The 20,848-nt window shown below is 37.4% G+C and overlaps 1 protein-coding gene across 2 annotated transcripts in view; it reads left to right on the plus strand.

Moving 5' to 3' along the window:
• The first annotated feature begins 1,209 nt into the window (after window positions 1–1,209).
• The window catches only part of LOC127416838 (tumor protein p53-inducible protein 11-like), a 91,489-nt gene continuing 71,850 nt past the window's right edge, over window positions 1,210–20,848 (plus strand). Inside the window, exon 1 of one of the 2 annotated variants that reach the window (XM_051656411.1) lies at window positions 1,210–1,401. The gene's annotated coding sequence lies outside the window, so the exon portion shown is untranslated. The remainder of the gene's footprint in view (window positions 1,402–20,848) is intronic. The other variant, XM_051656409.1, reaches the window with a different exon arrangement.

The following is a 20,848-nucleotide window of genomic DNA, read 5'->3' on the forward strand; positions in this document are numbered from 1 at the left end:
ACATCGACACAACGTCGAGTGAGTGACAGATAGGGAATGTCATGGTTACTTGTGTAACCTCCGTTCCCTGATGGAGGGAACGAAACGTTGTGTTCCTCCTGCCACAATGCTGAACTACCCGCTGAAATGGGTGGACCTTATATCGGCTCCTCAGCATAAAACCTGAATGAGTGGTTGCATACCAGCTCCTTTTATACCCGTATGTTCGGTCCTTACCGAAAGTCGAACTACTGCCCCCAGTGGCTGAAGTGGGAAGTGTTTTTGAACTTATGCAAGTGTAGGCTCATGTTTCCAGGTAAAATGTTCAGAGATGGTGCCAAAAGCGAGTTGTAAATTTAAATTAAAAGTTGTTTTTAGATGTAAATGATGAAATACAGTAAAGAGAAATACATATTTTATTAACTCTACCCCCTTTTCCCCAACCTTAAACCTATCTGTTACTGGAGTAAAAAATTAATATTAGAGGGAAAATGGTACCTTCACATTGCACTTGTCACTGATTATGCAAGCATGTTTACTTCCTGATTTCAACAAGGGACAAGAATACGGGACTCAAATGCTGCTGATGCAACACGCCATCAGTTGCGCCACGGGAGAACTGATGCAAAATGTCTGATGGGAGATGCCGCTCATCAGTAACTCATCAAAATGGTGTTGATGTCAGGGTGCTGAAGCATTCGGTAGGAAAATGTCGACTTCCTGTATGATCATATTGGCCATTTGTAGGTAGATTTCCCCCAAAAATGTAAATACTGTGACTCTGTAGTGCAGTCTTAACATTGCACTGTTTGAGCATTCCAGCCAGCCTGGCATTGTTGGGGTGGGGCTATCTGTATGTCCAAACAATGGAAGACGTTTGAAACCTGTTTGAAAACAGTCATTATATTTCTATTCCGTTTGGTGACGCTAGTGGCACAGACAGTAAACATTTGACCTTTAACTAAAACCACACATAGTCACTGATCACTAAATGTAAATGTACTAATATAATGTTGTGTATGAACGTTTTAGTGACACCATGGCAGTGTCACTGCCAGTGTCATAGCTTTCTTCCCTCAGTAAATCTAATTATTCACAACCCCAAAGCTTTTACAAGCTTCTTTCAGCAAAATATATGGAAATCTTGTCATTCGTTGTGTTCCAGTGGACAAGCTGCAAATCACGTGTATTACGGTAGAGTGAAGTGCGCATTTATTGTGTATCTCACATATTACGGTAAATTTATAGATCCGTCGGTGTCTTGGTTGTTTGCAAACCCAAAGAGCACTGCAATCAGAATCAGAACCAGAATTAGAATTGATACATTGCAATGTAAATGTATCAACAGAATAATCGGACGGCATACCGAAAATACCACAGCAGAGAAGGAAAAAAGCACGGAGGCTTCTTTAATTGAAACTGGTGAGAAAGATACATTTTATTTTTCGTATTCTTGTTACAGGTTAAATATATTTTATGCAGTCAAAATACCTGTCCATCTCACATAGTTATACACACTGGAACAGTGAGGAGTAACATTTCATTTATAACCGAGTTCAGAAACGGATGCGGTTTTTCAGGGAAGTTAAAACCGCGTTTCCAGCCAAATGAAGTTAATTTTAACGAATTATCGAAGTGATCAGTGTCAATACTGCTCAACATGTGTTATATAAAGTATATGTAGTAGACAAACTAACAGCACAGACACTGAAGGTATGCGCGCTCGTGCACGCAGCAACTTACTACTTCACACTACGCACCCTGGTTTGACAGTTAATAACGTGTTTAAAAAAAATAAAAACTCTTAAAATGTTAGATTGGCAAAACATGTGTTATGTTATATTTAATTTACTGAGTTCATTGCTTGAGTCACATTTGTGTCGTAAATAATTGTCCTCCAACCGGTGAGCTTCGCGCGGTTTCTCTTCATCGGTGAGAGGAAAATAGAGATACCTTCACATTACAGTTTGCTGTTTTTACTGCACAGCGTCAAGTATATACTCTAAAGCCTTGGGTTAGAGCCCTTCCCTTCTTTATGTCAATAAGTTTTAATGCGCATATACTGTACCTGCTGCACTGCAAAAAAAAAAAAAAAAAAAAAAATTATAATAATAATAAAAACCTTTTAAATTGACTTGACAAGCAGTGGCATAAGACTTGTTTTCAGAGAAATTTGACAACATTTTTTAACTTTATGCTTAAAACAAGAAGAAGAAAAAAGGTAACACCTTACAATAATGTTCCATTTGTTAATAATAATGAATGAATTAGGTATCATGAACAAATAGTAGGATAGTAGTAAATATAGGGCCTGTTTTTTTACAGCATTTATTAATTTTTGTTAATTTTAGTTAATAAAAATACAGTCGTTCATTGTTAGTTCATGGTGCATGAACTAAACATTAACATTTGATTTAAAAAATGTATTAGTCTATGTTGAAACTATCATTAATAAATGCTGCAAAAGTACTGATGATTGTTAGTTCATGTTAACTGATGTTGTTAACTAATTTTAACAATTGGAACCTTGTTGTAAAGTGTTACCAAAAAATCTGCCAATGGAGTAAGAAAAATAAACTTGTTCTCTTACAAATAAGTGTATTTTTCTTATTTTCCAGCAAAGAGTTTTTTTTTTTTTTTTTTTTTTTTTTTATAAAACTCAGTAAATTTAGTTAGATTTCACTGAAAAAAAGACAAAACGTCTTATGCATTTTGCTTGTTAAGTAGATTAATCATGTTCTAAGAATGTTTAGATATTTTTTGCTGGAAAATGAGACAAAAATATTGTGATTTTTGTTTTTTATTATTATTTTTTTAATGATTTTTTTTTGCAGATGGCCAGCCTTTTGGCTGATTTTAGGGGGGTTTTGAGCACTTTTTAGCTGGTCAGCTTGGAAGACCAGCTGGCTTATCAGCTTGGCCAGGCTGGGTTACCACCTTAAACCAGCTAACCAGCTAAGGCTAGTTTTAGCTTTTTTTATTCTTCACAGTAGGATATATACATGTTTGGTGATGGGCAACATTACAGAAACCTGTACTGGAATAATATTACATGGAAAGTTTTCTGTAGCATAATTGTTAGAGTTAAAGCAGTAAGGCATTTGAAAGTCATCAGCACTGCTATATTTTCCCATCTGAAATACCTCTGGAAATGTTTTTAAACCACTGTTTTTTGCTGGGTTATAATATGAAGAAAAACCTTTGTACCTTTTGTTGCCTTTGGCAAAGACCAACAAGGTTGTGTGATAACGTTGACAGTAAATGAACATTTCCTCCTTTCAAACTACCAGCATGTGAGACGTTATTTATAACTTTTGTGGTTTCGAGTATCGTAGCGGTAATAGTCTGTAAATGTGCTTTTGGCATTATCTCTGCTCCCGGTCTGATGTGTTTCATGCTCTGCTTTGTGTCAGAGAGTAATTGTTGCTTACAATTTGCAGTAAAACATGAGGACAGGTCAAGGCAATTGTTTTGCTAATGCCTGACCGTTTTATGTCTTCATTTCCTGTCGTGTCCACACATTTGTGCCCACACCTTCAAAGTAATGCCCACAGTCCTTTTCTTCTCCATTTGTTTCTGTGTGGTTTGTCACATATCCGCTTAACTCAAATAACCGTTGTGGTGTCCCTGGCTGACATGACTCTTTGGGCAGCTGATGTACCTGTAGTTGAGTGATCCTTAAGTTTATTTCACCTGTTTTATTAGAAAAACCATGTTACGGTGCTGATCCAAACTAGGGCTGGCCGATATATCGAATATTAACGATATGATCGAGAGAATTTTTGCTGACAATGTAAAATTGACCAGTATCGTGAATATCGCAATGATTTTAATGAGCTTTCATTTGGCCATTAAGTTTCATAAAGAGCGCATCAGTAGACTAATTTCACGATCCTTCAGGGCTGCACAGTTATTCAAAATAACATCAACATGGCGAGTTGGTCATATGTGATTATTAATCCACAAAAGGCTGTATTTTAAAGACAGATAAACATGGTCTGTGTGTGATTCAGAATAAACCGGTGACGCACTGATCTGTGTGGGCGCGCATGGCAGCACTCTCAGATCAGTTCACGTGCATTGTGAAATCAAAGTAATACAGGATTAAGCATTTGCGCAATTCTAAACATTAGTAACCGCTACAAGTTATTATACAAATCTACAAACGCGGCACAAAATAACAGAAAAGGAGATTACAGCGTTTCAGGAAATGCATCAAATACACATTGCCTTTTCTGTGTCACAATAAAAGCTCCTTATGAATTTGAAGTAAATACGACAGCACTTTTGGTGTCAAAATAAAAGCCCCAGGCAGAGGTGAAGTAAACAGGACAGAAATATATTACTTTTGTACAGTATAACGCAAATCTAATAATCAGAATAATAATGATAATTCAGCATTATATTATAATAATAAACCTGACGTGTCCCACGGTATTTATTTAGTATTATGCAATGTTCAACTGAGGTTTCAAAAATAAGTCATGAAGTAGCTTTGCACAGTAAAATCATTTGAAGGTAAATAATGCTTTTTATTAAGATATTATGTATCGTTGTGTATTAAATGTAAATATAAAGTGCATATCAATGAAAATGATTGATTTTCATTCTCCCTTGTGTTTATTTAATGAAAAATGAATTATAAGATTTTTATTTAATGTCTTTAAAATATTTAATCTACTTGGCTACAATGGCTGTTTGGATGAAATGATGGTAACTGAAAAAAAATGAAATTAAACACGAGTTATTTTAGAGCAAATACATAATTATCGAGACATATATCGAATATCGTCAGTAGACTGAAAAATATCGAGATATTATTTGTTTTAAGACATATCGCCCAGCCCTAATCCAAACCAAAGTCCACAGAACTTTTTGAACCGCATTTTTAGCAAACCGTGTTTTTGCTCATCAAAGCATAAAGCAGCAGTTGTAGTCATGTGTTTCTACGTTGCTGCTACCGTTCTGGAGACAGGTGTGGGTGGTGAGTGTGTGGGAATTAATTTCTTAAAGAAGAAGAAAAAGAAGACAAAAACGGTATCCCGTCCTTTCTGATTCTGTTACCATGGTAACATAAGGAAGCAGGGGTTATGCATCTCATATAAAGTGCAGATGTTTAATTTAGGGGGCTTGAAAGGGAATGGTGACCAGAACAGAGTGTGAAGTTATGTCTGAATGTGTAGTGAAAATATGGGAGAAAACATCCTTTCCTGCCCTGATGAAAAGCTGGTTTGCTGGTCTCCCAGCTTTTCCAAGCTGGTGCTCAGCTGGTTAATCTTATCTGATTAGATGAAACATGCCCAGAACTACCTCTAAAACCAACCAACAGACCAGCATGACCAAGCTGGGAGACTAGCTAAGACCAGGAAATCAGATTAGGCTGGTTTAAGTTGTTTATATTCAGCAGAGTTGTGTAGCCTGTATTTGTCTAAAGCCCAAAGTATATGCATGACACAAATCTCACAGAATGTGCATGCACCTTAAATTTTCACTAATTAGTGTATTCACAAGATGGCAGTACTCACATCTGAGCCATTGCTGTCATGAACAAATGCTAGAAGATGATGTTGTCGCCGATAGTAACAGGAGGCGAAGATAGAAATAACAACAGTGGATTTGCACGTCAAGAGCGCATGAGTGAGGAGGTCAGGAGATACCTGCATTTGCATAGCTCGAGTCTGAAGGAATATAAAGACATCTTTATGGGTCTAAAATCCTGAAGAGAAATAGTCAGGTGTCTCATAACAGTCATAGCATGCATGCACCAACTGTCTGTGTATGCCAAAATTTTGAAGCTCCAAAAATCACATAGGTCAGCATAAACTTAACCTAAAAGACTCCAGTGGTTAAATCAATATATTCAGAAGTGATATGACAGGTGTGGGTGAGAAACAGATCATTTTCACATTCTTCTGCTTGTGGTTTGTTGATTCACATCCTTCATGCATATGCCCCCTAGTGAATAGGGAGAAGAATTTTAAGCATAAAAGGACTTAAATATAGTTCTGTTTCTCACCCATACCTATCATATCACTTCTGAAAATATGGATTAAAACACTGGAGTTGTATTGATTACTTTTATGATGCCTTTATGTGCTTTTTGGAGCATCTTTTGGAGCAATTATGGCCCCCATTCACTTGTATTGTATGGACCAACAGAGCTGAAATATTCTTCTAAAAATCATAATTTGTGTTCTGCAGAAGAAAGTCATACACATCTGGGATGGCATGAGGGTGAGTAAATAATGAGAGAATTTTCCTTTTTGGGTGAACTAACCTTTTAAGTGACTCAAGTCATTAAGCAACCCAGATTTTTGCTTTTTTTTAAAGAAAAGGAGGGATGAGTCGAAATGCCACAAATGATGTCGGTTGAGTTTAACGTGTTGAACCTGTAATATCCCTTTAACGAAGATGACATTTGACTTGTACAAAGAGCGTCATTATCCATTACTTGTAGCTTTTACCTGTTTTCATATATTTAGGATGGGAAGTTGTTCTCCATAGTACAATGGTTGTGCTTATCATTGATATTGATGATTATGAATTAAGATTCACTGCAAAGACGCACAGAGCTCCAGTGCTAGTCCTAGAGAGCGCAGCACTCTGCGTAAGATGAGCAGATGGTGACCTGTTTTCTGTCTTATTCTATCTCTGGATTGATTTGACAAGCACTGTTGTGTGAAACTGTGACACCACCATATTTTCAGATTCTCTGTCCAGACAATTGAGAAATTTCAGTTGATTTGTTCCTCACATTGAGGGATAGCCCATGTCTTGAGACTTTGGAAAAAATGCTATTAATTTATTAATAAAAAAAATCAAACTGAATAATTTTTGGCAGTGTCAATAAAGCACAACAGATCGTTGGAAGTAAAAAAAAATTATCCATAGATAAATTGATATTTTTTTATTTTTTTAACAATTGCACTAAACATTTCATGAGCTTCATAGTGTTAAGAAATGATAAATGCCTCTGTAGAAGTTAGTGTGACTTTAGCTTCATTTCCTTTTTTTTTTTAAATGCCTATGGCAAAATCTTCTGGAACCAAGGCTGGGGAAAGTGTGGGCTGTCACTGTTACTATATATATAATAATCTAAGTAGAACAAACACTCAAGTTTAGCTCGGAGGTCAATGTCAGATTGTAAAAACACCCAGCATTCACTTATAGGTTGTTTAGTCTCAAATACCATATATTCCTTTCAATCATAGATTGTGTGTGCAAGATCTCTGTTTGCTCAACAGGCTTTATAATATGATACGATCCATTGTTGTCGACAAAATAAGTTTCCCTCCTGCCCTCCAGGAATCAATTCACATTTCCCGTTATTAATGCTGGTGTCAACATTTACATTTTTCATCTGCTATCTTTGTAGATAATTTCTCGAATGCACATACAGTATGAGAAAGGCTATACTGGATTCCATTTAGGAGCACAATATGCAATTCAGATTGCCCATCGTTAGTATAGAATGGTTAATTTATACCCGTTGCAATGATGCACTGTGTTGAATTGGAATGGAAAATATCACTCATGTTTCTGACCTTTTCAACATAAGAGGAGTGGAAAAAGCTGTCATAAAGTCTATAAGCTCTCGTGCACATCCTTTCCACTGTTTTCCATATGCTATGATAAAAATCATCACATGATTAATTAATCTTGATCACCATATTTAAAATCATACTTTAGTTTGGACCAAACTAAACCATGAACACTGATATCCTACTTTTGTTTTGTCGTGATGGAAATAAACTTGAAAGGTACTGAGCATGAATCCTCTCTCGACTTGTTAAAAATATTTTATTTCTGAAACCACTGTTTTGTCTTTCAAAAAAGAATATAATATGCTGATGTACTGTGTGTGTGTAGTGGGCTGTATGACCAAGATCTTATGTTATGATATCAGTAATTGTTTATTATGGTAATGGTATGAATTATGATAAAGGATTTCTTTCTTTTATTAGTAAACAAAATTGTTTACTAATAAATAACCATGCACTAAATCAAATTTTTTGATAATCCATTGAATTAAATATTTCACAAATGAAAGTACTTCATTGAATATTATTATTTTCTCATGGCAACAAACTAAAATAACATTTTGTAGCACTTGTTCAAACTAAAAGACAAAGAAACTTGTATTATAAAATGGATAGTTCAGACTAAAAACCGCACTTTACTTGAATATATAATTCAAAATTTATATTGATGTGGCAGGTTAAGACATAAAATTTCAAATCTGCTTCATGTTCAGACTGATCTCGCTGTGAATTCGGCAACAGTAGGTTGAAAGTTCTTCAGGTGAAATCGTTCTGTGCTCACCGAATTTCAAACCACTGCCCTTAGTAGCCGAAGCTGGAAGTTTTGTTGAATATATGGGCACATGAGATTTTCTGTGTAAAATGTCTACAGCAAGCTTTTTTAGTTATAAATAATTTAAAACCATCAATAGGAATATAGGGATGGGCGATATGAAAAATCTTATATCACGATATGAATAATTTATATCACGATAACGATATATAATATCATGGTACTTTTTTCTAAAAAAAATCAATAACAATTGGTTTATATATAAAATAACCACATTTAAATGTTTATAATCCAGTCAGTAAATTAAATACCTAATAAATAAACTCTATTAGGTTTTAAATCAACTTGCTAAATTTCACATTGTGCCACATCTCATGTGTTGTTGATATTGTTAACTAGTATTATTATTATTATTATTATGAACTTTCTTTAAGAAACTTGAAATCTTCTCAATGATTCAGCAAAGGAAATCAATGCAACAAAGGAAATAATACATAAATAATAAAAAAAAAAAATATCCAACGAAAATAAACACCATTCGTTTTTTTTAGTTTTTTTATTTTCTCCCCTTTTCTCCCCAATTTGGAATGCCCAATTCCCAATGCGCTCTAAGACCTCATGGTGGTGTAGTGACTCGCCTCAATCCGGGTTGCAGAGGACGATTCTCAGTTGCCTCCGTGCCTGAGACGTCAATATGTGCATCTTATTACATGGCTTGTTGAGCGCGCTACCGTGGAGACATAGCGTGTGTGGAGGCTTCACGCTGTTCTCCACGGCATCCACGCGCAACTCACCATGCGCCCCACTGAGAGCGAGAACCACATTATAGAGACCACAAGAAGGTTACCCCATGTGACTCTACCTTCCCTAGCAACCGGGCCAATTTGGTTGCTTAGGAGACCTGGCTGGAGTCACTCAGCACGCCCTGGATCCGAACTCGCGACTCCAAGGGTGGTAGTCAGCATCTTTACTCGCTGAGCTACCCAGGCCCCCACTTCATTAGGTTTTTAATGATTTAAGCCAAGTGAATACTTAAATATCTGAAGGCCAACAAGGCAGGTTAAGGCATTGCTTCGCTTAGACTGCTGCCAAAACATTTTCAGTGCCTGAAAAACCCTGTCCATGTTTGTTCAATTCTCAAATCTCACATGAAACTGCATCGCCTTCCTCATCTATTTCTCAGACAGAATGTGTACCGCGTACGTGCAACGTAAATAGAATGAGGTGCAAATTTTTTGCCATGTGGTGCTGATGTTGCATAACTGTGATAATCCAAAATGTGTTTTGGTTGTCAATTTCATATCGCCCACCCCTACAGCAATATATTTTACAACTCAACCCCCAACCCTAAACATACTGTAACCTTCAGTGGAGTAAAAATGTAATCTTAGTGGGAAAATGTAACCTCTGAATCATGCTCATCATTGATTTTGTGAATGTGATTACTTCCTAGTTACTACTTAACAGAACCTATGACTCTGAGGTGGCTTGCGCAAAACGCTATCAGTAGCACCGCGGGAAATGTAAACATTTAAATTGATGCCAAGATGTCTGATGGGAAATGGAGCTTGGCAGTAACTTGTCAGAATGGGGTCGATATCAGGATAGCAGGGCAGCAACATGTTGAATTACTGTGTGATCATATTGTCACGATGTGCCTAACAACACCAAGTTCTTCCTAGTTTTGACTTGTTTGAGAGACATCCTGCTAGGGCTGTATGGAGGAAAAATGCGACAAGTTTTTGGATAATGTGATATGCGATGCGATTATCCTGTGATGTCACTGGAACATGCAGAACATCAGAACCCCCAGTGCCCAAATACTGAAGTTTACTGGGAAAATGACTGTCCATCCCAGAGACCACAAACATAGTTGTCTTTTTAACATTACTTTTTAAAGTATTAAAAAAATATACATTTATTGTAATATGTACATTTGCGATATTTCGAAAAATTCCTCTCTCATAACATAAAGCAGTACTTCAAACTATAGTCACATACATAACTACCAGGGTAGGGCTGGGCAATAAAACGATCTCAATATTTATCGCGATAAAAACGTCCATGATATCGATGAAAGGCCTCGTAATTTTCTATATTTAGCCTATCTTCTACATCTAGACGAACAGGTGTGTGTCACTAAAAACACAAGCAGTTTGGCTTTCTCAGACTGTATGAAGTTGCTAACGTTAGCTGCTTTGCTAATGATTAGGTTACGCTGGTAGCCATCCAGACCGTGAGACTTCATGACAACAGTTGTGCCCTCTCATCGTCTCTTGTGAGCAGTGCGATAAAACAACAGTGCTGTGTACACCAGCTCTGAACGTTCTGCGCTGTATTCTTGAATATTTTTCTCTAGCTCTGAACATGCTTTATTTATGCCCTGTCCCGCTCTGTACGCTTTGCCACTTTTCCCCCTCAGGTGAGTAGACATGAGGCGCCGCGTAAGTTTACATGGTTCCAAAGCGCCTTTAGACCATAATGTTTTTTCCTTCTAAATTTAGCTTTATTAATCAGCAAGTTACGAGCCTTTAATAATAAACAAATAGATTTCTGTTCTAATTTTGTGGCATGGATGACAAGGAAAGACAATAAAATTACTAGTTGGTAGCCTAGACTTTCTCACTTTAATGAAAATATGAAAATGGTCCTTTCAGACATTTACATTTTCAAAATTTTCTCTCGGGGATACCCCTGAATCCCCATACAGTTCCATTCCTCAGTCACAAGGGCTTCTGTGCCCTTCTGTTGGAACAATGTGATTTTCAATTGTTCTGGTTTGAAAAAGTTATTTTTAAATGCTGGTAACTGGTTAATTTTGCTCCAATATTTCTTTGCATGAAACCAAAGGCCAAGGGGTTTATCACAGTTAACTTTTGGAATTACACCACTTCATGTTGCCCGTAAAAATGAAACGTGCTTTGATCCTGAAGGAAACCTCTGCATCACCCATTTCTTTGCCTAATCATCACCCGTTGTAGATGAAGCATTCTGTAAATGAAGACCTTCTTAACAACTATGTATAAATACTACAAATACAGTTGAAGTCAGAAGTTTACATACACCTTAGCCAAATAGATTCTAACTCAGTTTTTCACCATTCCTGACATTTAATCATAGAAATCATTCCCTGTCTTAGGTCAGTTAGGATCACTACTTTATTTTAAGAATGTGAAATGTCAGAATATAGTAGAGATAATGATTTATTTCAGCTTTTATTTCTTTCATCACATTCCCAGTGTGTCAGAAGTTTACATACACTTTGTTAGTATTTGGTAGCATTGCTTTAAATTGTTTAACTTGGGTCAAATGTTTAACTTGGGTCAAACGTTTTGGGTAGCCTTCCACAAGGTTCTCACAATAAATTTTGGCCCATTGCTCCAGACAGAACTGGTGTAACTGAGTCAGGTTTGTAGGCCTCTTTGCTCACACACGCTTTTTCAGTTCTGCCCACAAATTTTCTATCGGATTGAGGTCAGGGCTTTGTGATGGCCACTCCAATACCTTGACTTTGTTGTCCTTAAGGCATTTTGCCACAACTTTGGGGTATGCTTGGGGTCATTGTCCATTTTAAAGACCCATTTGCGCCCGAGCTTTAACTTCCTGGCTGATGTCTTGAGATGTTGCTTCAGTTTATCCACATAATTTTCCTTACTCATAATGCCATCTATTTGTGAAGTGCACAACATGATGCTGCCACCCCCATGCTTCACGGTTGGGATGGTGTTCTTCGGCTTACAAGCCTCACCCTTTTTCCTCCAAATATAAAGATGGTCATTATGGCCAAACAGTTCAATTTTTGTTTCATCAGACCAGAGGACATTTCTCCAAAAAGTAAGATCTTTGTCCCCATGCACACATGCAAACTGTAGTCTGGCTTTTTTATGGTGGTTTTGGAGCAGTGGCTTCTTCCTTGCTGAGCAGCCTTTCAGGTTATGTCGATATAGGACTCGTTTTACTGTGGATATAGATACTTGTCTACCTGTTTCTTCACAAGGTCTTTGCTGTTGTTCTGGGATTGATTTACACTTTTCACACCAAACTACGTTCATCTCTAGGAGACAGAATGCATCTCCTTCCTAAGCGGTATGATGGCTGCATGGTCCTGTGGTGTTTATACTCACGTACTATTTTTTTGTACGGATGCACGTGGTACCTTCAGGCATTTGGAAATTGCTCCCAAGGATGAACTAGACTAGGTCTTAGCTGATTTCTTTTGATTTTCCCATGATATCAAGCAAAAAGGCACTGAGTTTGAAGGTAGGCTTTAAAATACATCCACAGGCACACCTTCAATTGACGCCAGTTAGCCTATCAGAAGCGAACTGGCTATTTGCCTAAAGGCTTGATGTAATTTTCTGGAATTTTCCAAGCTGCTTAAAGGCACAGTTAACTTAGTGTATGTAAACTTCTGACCCACTGGAATTGTGCTATAGTCAATTAAAAGTGAAATAATCTGTCTGTAAACAATTGTTGGAAAAATTACTTGTCATGCACAAAGTAGATGTCCTAAACAACTTGCCGTTTACTAATTTGAAATTTGTGGAGTGGTTAAAAAATGAGTTTTAATGACTTCAGCCTTAGTGTATGTACAGTTCTGACTTCAACTGTACATCCAGAAATAAAGAAAACATTATTAGAGGTTAAACGTATATTTCTCAGTTGTTTCTTCAGCCTTCACTGAATTATAGTTAGATATGATGCATTCATACATATTTGATGCTGCCTGGTTTTGACTGAGAAGAAAATCTGCAATTAAAATTATACTTAACTGTTAATTAACTCTATGCTTATGATTTCTATGCTGATCAATCCACCACACAGGAAAAAAAAAAATGTAATTGCTTATTTTTGCTTATTTTGGTGAGGCAATTGGCTTATTTTGGGCTTGTTTTTACAGACCACATTGCTTGTTTCTCTTGCAAGATCTGACAACACTGCAACTGGTATTTCACCCTCCCCTTAGTGCAGAGTACTGTCATTTTAAAAAGAACGTTATTAACCTTATTTTTTTTATTTTGTTTTAACCGGATACCATTTGGAAAGGAGGCTGCAGAACTTCAGAACCGGAATGAAAAAAATACAGTTTTTGCTCAGAACGAACTGAAATGAAAAACATTTAGTTTTTAGTCCCTGGTCATTATGCTTCAAAATGAACAGGTGATCTTTTAAAATTCATATCCAGTGGCACTTGATTGGTAAACTGTGAAATATTTAAATATTTTTGTAGAAGATCCCTTAGACCCCACCTGCTTTGGCTGTCTCTGGGCCCCCAGTGCAGTTTCATAGAGACTATTTTGACTGTTTAGGATTTAATTTATTTTTCTTCTTCTGCCAACTTGGAAATTAAAATAAATGTGCAGTGTGCAAATGTGCAGGGTTGGGGAGTAATGAAATACATGTAACAGGATTACGTATTTAAAATACAAAATATAAGTAACTGTATTCCACTACAGTTACAATTAAAATAATTGGTAATTAGAATACAGTTACATTCAAAAAGTATTTTGATTACTGAAGAGATTGCTTTGCATTTTATTGTCATTTGTTTCATTTAATATTTAGTCCTTTCAGATGGAAACATTTATACTTATAAATTATGTGATCCAAAGTGCATTTGAACAGTGGTGAAACACTTTCTTATGATGTGTTACATTCATACGAGCAGATAGAGAAGTAAGTTTGAAGTAAGTTTGGAGCAGAAGAAATAGAAATAAACATTGTGTAAATTGTCAGCTTTATGCTAAGCTAAAATGCTATTTCTAGCCATTTTACATGCACGTTACCAGGCACAATCATATTTATCAAGAAAATTCACGTTGGATCATAATTTCTTTTTTTTCTAGTAAGACCTTTGATATTAGGGCAAAAATCGTATTGTCGATAATAATTTTTGTATTGCTTTCCTGTAAAAATATCTAAAAATCCTTAAAACAAGATCAATTTGATTTATCTTGTTTTAGAAACAACACTGTATAAGATATTTAGGTTTTTCAGAGAATGTATTTTTAACATGTGTATTTTGTCTTACTGTACTGGCAGAGTTTTTATAGTCAAAACAAGTGAAAAAATCTACCAGTGCTGAAGAAGTAATCCAAAGTATTTAGAATACATTACTGACCTTGAGTAATCTAACGGAATGCGTTACAAATTACATTTTACAGCGTGTATTCTGTAATCTGTAGTGGAATACATTTCAAATGTAACCGTCCCAACCCTGCAAATGTGAATGTATATCATGATAAATATTGATATCGAACAAAATGAAAAAGAATACCGTGATAATATTTTTGCCATATCGCCAAAGCCCTATTCCAGGGTATAGCAAAATCTAAACTTGTTGGTGCATTTCTGTTGCATGATATAACATACCACCTGGCCATACTTACAAGTACAGCCCTAAAGGTGTTGTCTGTTTGTACATGAAAACATACATTTTATATACGTTTTAGACAGTATCTGTCAGCTGCATTGGGCGTTCTGAGTGAGCGATGCAGTGTTCTAACTGATTAGGCTCTCAGAGCGAGGATTTGGTTTAGCTTCTAGTTTAATTTCCTCTAGCACTGTTATGTCAGCAGGGCACCGCTGTGCCACAAAATGAACAGATGTCCTCCCCTGGATTTCTCACAGATTGGATTACTATGCCAAGGCAGCCCAGGCTCTTTAGAGATTGCATTGTTGCACGGCTAATAGAAAACAATCCTTTTGATTTTTGCCATGATGCTAACATGGTCAAAGCAAGAAGAAAAGAATGTGTCACACATTTTTGGCTAAATACTTCTAAATGGACAAAGAAGTGTCTTCCAAAAGCAAATAAAGCCAACTGGGCTTGTGCTAGTCCTTATCAGGTTACAGAGAGGGCTGTTTGAGAGTTAATTCATCAGTGCCTGGTTTGGTTTGAGGTGTTCTGACATGTACTTTCTCTACAAAACCTGCTTTTGTTTGTTATGACACAGGCAAAATGGCATCTGTTTAAAACAAATATTCAGGGTTAAATGCAACTTAAGGTCTATCAGCAGCATTTGTGGCATGCTGTCGATTACTGCAGAAAATGTTTTAGACTTGTTAAAAAGACAGAGTTGACAACTGACCACATTGGAAGTTGCATTTTGCTTCTGAATGTTCCAGTGCCCTGATATCGGCCACGTTATGCCAAGTAACTGGCGAGCGCAATCTCCCATCAGACATTTTAGAATAAGTTTACTTTCTCTTGTGATGCGACCAATACTGTGTTGCATCAGCAGTGTGGGAGACTCGGGTTCTTGTCCCACGTCGAAACCAGGAAATCGTGTTCACATAATGAGTGTCAAACATGACTAAGAGAGAGAGGTTCCATTTTCGAGGTTCCCTTTTCCCTCTTAAAATTTTTTTTTTTACTCCACTGACAGCTAGGTTTAGGGTAGGGATGTGCACTAGTAATCAAGTAATAAAGTACTCATTCTGCACCAGCTACTTGAGTATTAAAAACACTACTCGAATATCGCAAATACATTTTCTCTTTCCACATTTCCCTGCCGTGAGCAGCGCTGAATTACACTGTTTTCCCTCTGAATCTCTCACCAAATCACAGGTAAAATTTAGTTCACTGGGGGGTGCTGTGGATGTGTGTCATCGAGATGTTGGATAAGAAGACATATCATGACGCCTGTGCTTCTACAGCGAAGCCAAGTTATATTACAAGGCACTACTTGTAATAATTTGGTTCTTATTGAATTCTTCTCTATTTGCATTCGGTTCTTGTTGGAGTCATGCAAACCAACAGACGAGGATCAACTTTTATGGTGTAAAAAATGCGAAGCGAACTCAGAAGCTTATCAGACCCTAGTATGTGTGTATGAGCGTGAACTCTCAACATAGGCAGGGCATATTCTATAAAAAGCAAACTTACACCACTTGTTTTTCTGAATAAGAACATGTGAAATGATAAAAATGTGATAGCCTTTATGTAGACTCAGAATTTATGTATGTGCATTACCCTCATGCACTGGCATAGAATTGGGGGAGATGGGGGTGATTTGTTGTCTGACCCCCCCCCCCCCCCAATCATGCATCTGTTCTTGTTAAGATATTTTTATCAACGCTGAAAATAATTTCGAATGAGATATCTTGCAATTGTGTGGCAGTGAGTCTGTCATATTGAGACACAAAATTAAAGTCCCCCCTCCGTTGTACGAGTTAGTATCGCCCAACTAGACGGCGGTGTCACGTGATACCTATTACTTTTCTCAGTGCTGGCCAGGAGGCATGAAATATTATTACTGGATGAGGATTTTTAAAAATGCTTTCATAGATAATGCTGAGACGGATTTTCATTCACAGGTATGAATTCTTGCAATTATCAGTTTTTATTAAAAATAACTATCCAGTGTAAAATGTCTCCAAATGGATATAAAGCGTTATTAGATTTAAATGTGGATGAATGGAGGATTTGGTTTTCAAGCGTCAAGCGCCCCCTGCAGGAATAAATCAGTGGCGGACGACGTGCAATTTCGGTCTGTAGGTCTGTTACCCACACAGAACTTTCGTGTGAATTTAGAAAGCATGAAATATAACACATGAGTCATATGTGGAGTCAGTGAAGATGTTAAAGGTGTCCATAGAAATGATCAGTTGTTTTTCATGGTGAGGAAAGCAGACAGGCATTTCAGATGAGCAGGTAAGAATTGTAATTTTCTGAAAGGGTAAGTTTTTTCTGAAACATTAACCCTAATGCTTTTTCTGAATGTTATGATATAGTGTACAAATATTTAAGAGTATGCATTGAATTAGGGATTAGGGACTATTAACCGTGATTAAAAATATCACTGTTAATTTAACCAAAAGAATTTTGAATCCATGGTTAAAAAACGTGAAATGCTTTATTTATATGTGGCAAAAATATAAAAGAGTTTTTTGTAAGATTTTGTAAGCCTAAATGGGAAAACTCTGTGTGGGTACTGGAGCTGTTACTATGGTAACAGATGTTGGCCCGTGGTGCTTTAATGGCCAGGTGTCGCAAACTGAACGTGAGCTTCAATTCACGTGAAACTGAAGCTTAAACATACGAATTCCAAAATATAACAGAGGAATTCAATTTACCAGACTCATATCCATCAAAAAAGCGACTTAAATTGGCTGTTTGGCAGCATTTAAATGACTGACTGAAGACGACGAATGTAAAACAAGCAGACAGAAGTCCCAGAAAGACACAAATTCTACAGATGGGACAGGATGCGCCACTAGTCCTCCAGCAACAAACTAGTAAGTTTAATATTTTTAGCTGTGGTGATTTTAAAGTGATGAATTAAGATGCCACTTTTTGTAAAATTTAAGCGTGCTGACAGCGTGCGTGTAGTTACCATCAGCGAGTAAACTTTGAAAAGTTGCGTCTTAAATTGTCCTCATTATTTAAAGCATTGCTTCTGTACAAATTCACCGCATTCAACAATAAATGTCAATTTTAGTCATGATCAGACTTTAAATTGCCTGTTGTTCCCGTTATTATTCATAGTCCACATGTTTATTTGTAAGGTGTTGTGGACAGTATTTAGAGTCTGTTGCCGATTCTTTATGTTGAGGTGTCTGACAGACAACGGATTGCTTTAATGAACTGATGCAGAAGAAAAAACTGTTTAATGCCATGAATTATAGGCTACATGTTGCACACCCATCTTACATTTTAGATTAGATGTTGAATGAGACTGGAAGATGGCACAAGTGTGTGTGGCTTGCTGTCTGCTCCCCTCAGTCTTCGTTTCCTTTACTTTTTATTTTATTTATGTATAGTTATTCTTCGCTGGTTTATGATCGCCAAATGGACTTAAATCCATTTTCTGAACTAGTCCCTCCGGACTGCTCATTTTTTAATTCCCCTTGGACCACTGGTCGTGGCGGAGGTCTGTCTTCTGTTATAAAAAACACACTTCACTGCCGCTCCATACCTACAGCTATATATCATAGCTTTGAGGTTTCGTTGCTCAATATGGAACTTGGTAATCCAGTGTTGTTCATATTGATCTACCGACCTCCACAACCAAACAAGGATTTTATCAATGAATTCGCTGATTTTCTGATTGTGACAGGTTTGATAGCATTATACTTTTGGGTGATTTTAACATTCACTTATGCTGTGCTTCCAATCCACTATCTATTATTGACACCTTGGATTTTGTTCAGTGGGTAAATGGCCCCATGCATTCACATGGTCATACCCTTGACTTGTATTAAAACATGGAATATCTGTTGACAGCATTGAAATCTGTGATAACACCTTTTCTGATCACAATCTGTTCCTGTTTTCAATCTCTCTCTCTGACTCTGTGGTGAAAGTCCCATCTCAGGTATGATTGCCACGTTTATTTTCTCACGCTCCTCTACAGACTTCTCAAATGCATATAACGAGGTCCGTAAACCTCTGGAATTTGCATCTTCATCAAATAATTGGGATGCTGAGGAACATCTCAACTTATTCAATTCCATCTGTTCAAATACCTTAAACTCTTTTGCCCCACTAAAGGCACGTCACCGAAAACCGAAATCAAAGCCATGGTTTAATGACACTACGTGATCACTCAGGCAGATCTGCCGGCAGGCGGAACGTAAATGGAAAAAGGACCATCTACAAGTGTCTTACGAAATAATGAAGAATGCACTGTCCACCTTCTAAAAAGATGTCAAATCTGCTAAGTCAAAATATCTATCTGAGATTATAACTAAAAACTCCCATAGACCCAGAACTCTTTTCTCCACCATCAACGCAATCCTATTACAACTCTTTTCCTGAGACATTAGTGGATCTATGTGAACATTTTTTTTTTCAGCACGTGTGGAGGCTTCACGCCATCCACCACGGCAACCACAGTCAACTCACCACGTGCCCCACCGAGAACGAACCACATTATAGCGACCACGAGGAGGTTACCCCATGTGACTCTACCCTCCCTAGCAACCAGGCCAATTTGGTTGCTTAGGAGACCTGGCTGGAGTCACTCAGCATACCCTGGGAATCGAGCTAACGATCTCCAGGGGTGATAGCCAGTGTCTTTACCACTGAGCTACCCAGGCACCCTGTGTGTGTGAACATTTTCTTAATTTTTTTACTGAAAAGGTTACCAGTATTCGATCTCAGCTGCTGCCAGATGTTCATGTTGGTTGGGACTCCATCCTGTTCAGCTGTTTTGCATGAATTTGAGCCTGTTTCTCTCCAATTATGCAGAGAAATCACTGAACATCTAAAGCCTACCTTATCTCCAAATGATGTCGTACCACCACGTTTTTTCAAGCAAATATTTGACACTATTGGTCCAGATTTACTGTCTGTTATTAACAACTGTCTCTGCACTGGGACTGTCCCGAATTGCCTTAAACTTGCAACGGTGACACCTCTCCTCAAAAAACCCACTTTGGATCCCGCAATCTGTACCAATTTTAGGCCTATCTCTAACTTGCCTTTTATTGCGAAAATTATGGAGAAGGCAGTTTTAACCCAGTTGCAATCATTTTTAAATATGAACTCTATCCTTGAACCTCTCCAGTCGGGTTTCAAATCTTTGCATAGTACAGAATTTGCTCTACTGAAAGTACTAAATTACATCTTAATGACTACAGACTCTGGGAATGTCATGGCCCTGGTCCTCTTAGATCTTAGCTCAGCATTTGATCTGGTTGACCACAATATCCTTATTTCACGCCTTGTGCATTGTGTTGGTATTCGAGGTACGGCTCTGGATTGGTTCCGGTCATTATCTATCAGACAGAAGCTTCTCTGTTGCAGTGGGCCAGCACACCTCCTCTGTGGCACAGCTTACCTGTGGTGTTCCGCAGGGCTCGATCCTCGCTCCAACCCTATTTTCTTTATATATGCTTCCTATGGGCGCAACTTTTAACAAATATGGGGTGTCATTTCGTTGTTACGCTGACGACACGCAGATCTATGTACCTATAAAACATCATGACAAACAAGCTCTTGACCCTGTCTTAGCTTGCAGGAACTCAACCTGGCTGACAGATAATTTCCTACACCTTAATGAGAGTAAAACAGAAATTATCCTGTTTGGAGCATATGAGCTTAAAACAGTGAACAACATTGACTTATGTATTCTCACTCCTCATCTCACTTCTCACACTAAGAACCTAGGCTTTTTCTTTGATAGTAGCCTAAAGGTCGATAAACAAATTAACGAAGTGGTTAGATCGAGTTTTTTCCACCTGCGTCACCTAGCTAAAACAAAAACTTTTCTATCCAGGAAAACTTATGAAATTGTGATCCATGCTTTTTTTTCTTCACGCTTGGATTACTGTAATTCTCTGTACTCTGGCCTGCACCGATCAGCTCTATCCCGCCTGCAGGTGGTCCAAAATGCTGCGGCACGTCTTGTAACGGGCAGACGTAAACATGAACACATCACTCCCATCCTGATCTTTATATATGCTTGCACTGGTTGCCTATTAGATTTCAAATTTATTTTAAGATTTTAACATTTGTCTATAAATCATTAAACAATCTGACACCCCATTATCTCTGTGATTTGGTTCGTCCGCATAACCCAACCAGATCACTCAGATCCGGGGATCGTGG

This window comes from Myxocyprinus asiaticus, chromosome 26 (genome assembly GCF_019703515.2).
Source record: "Myxocyprinus asiaticus isolate MX2 ecotype Aquarium Trade chromosome 26, UBuf_Myxa_2, whole genome shotgun sequence".
In the NCBI taxonomy this organism is placed as follows: Eukaryota; Metazoa; Chordata; class Actinopteri; order Cypriniformes; family Catostomidae; genus Myxocyprinus; species Myxocyprinus asiaticus.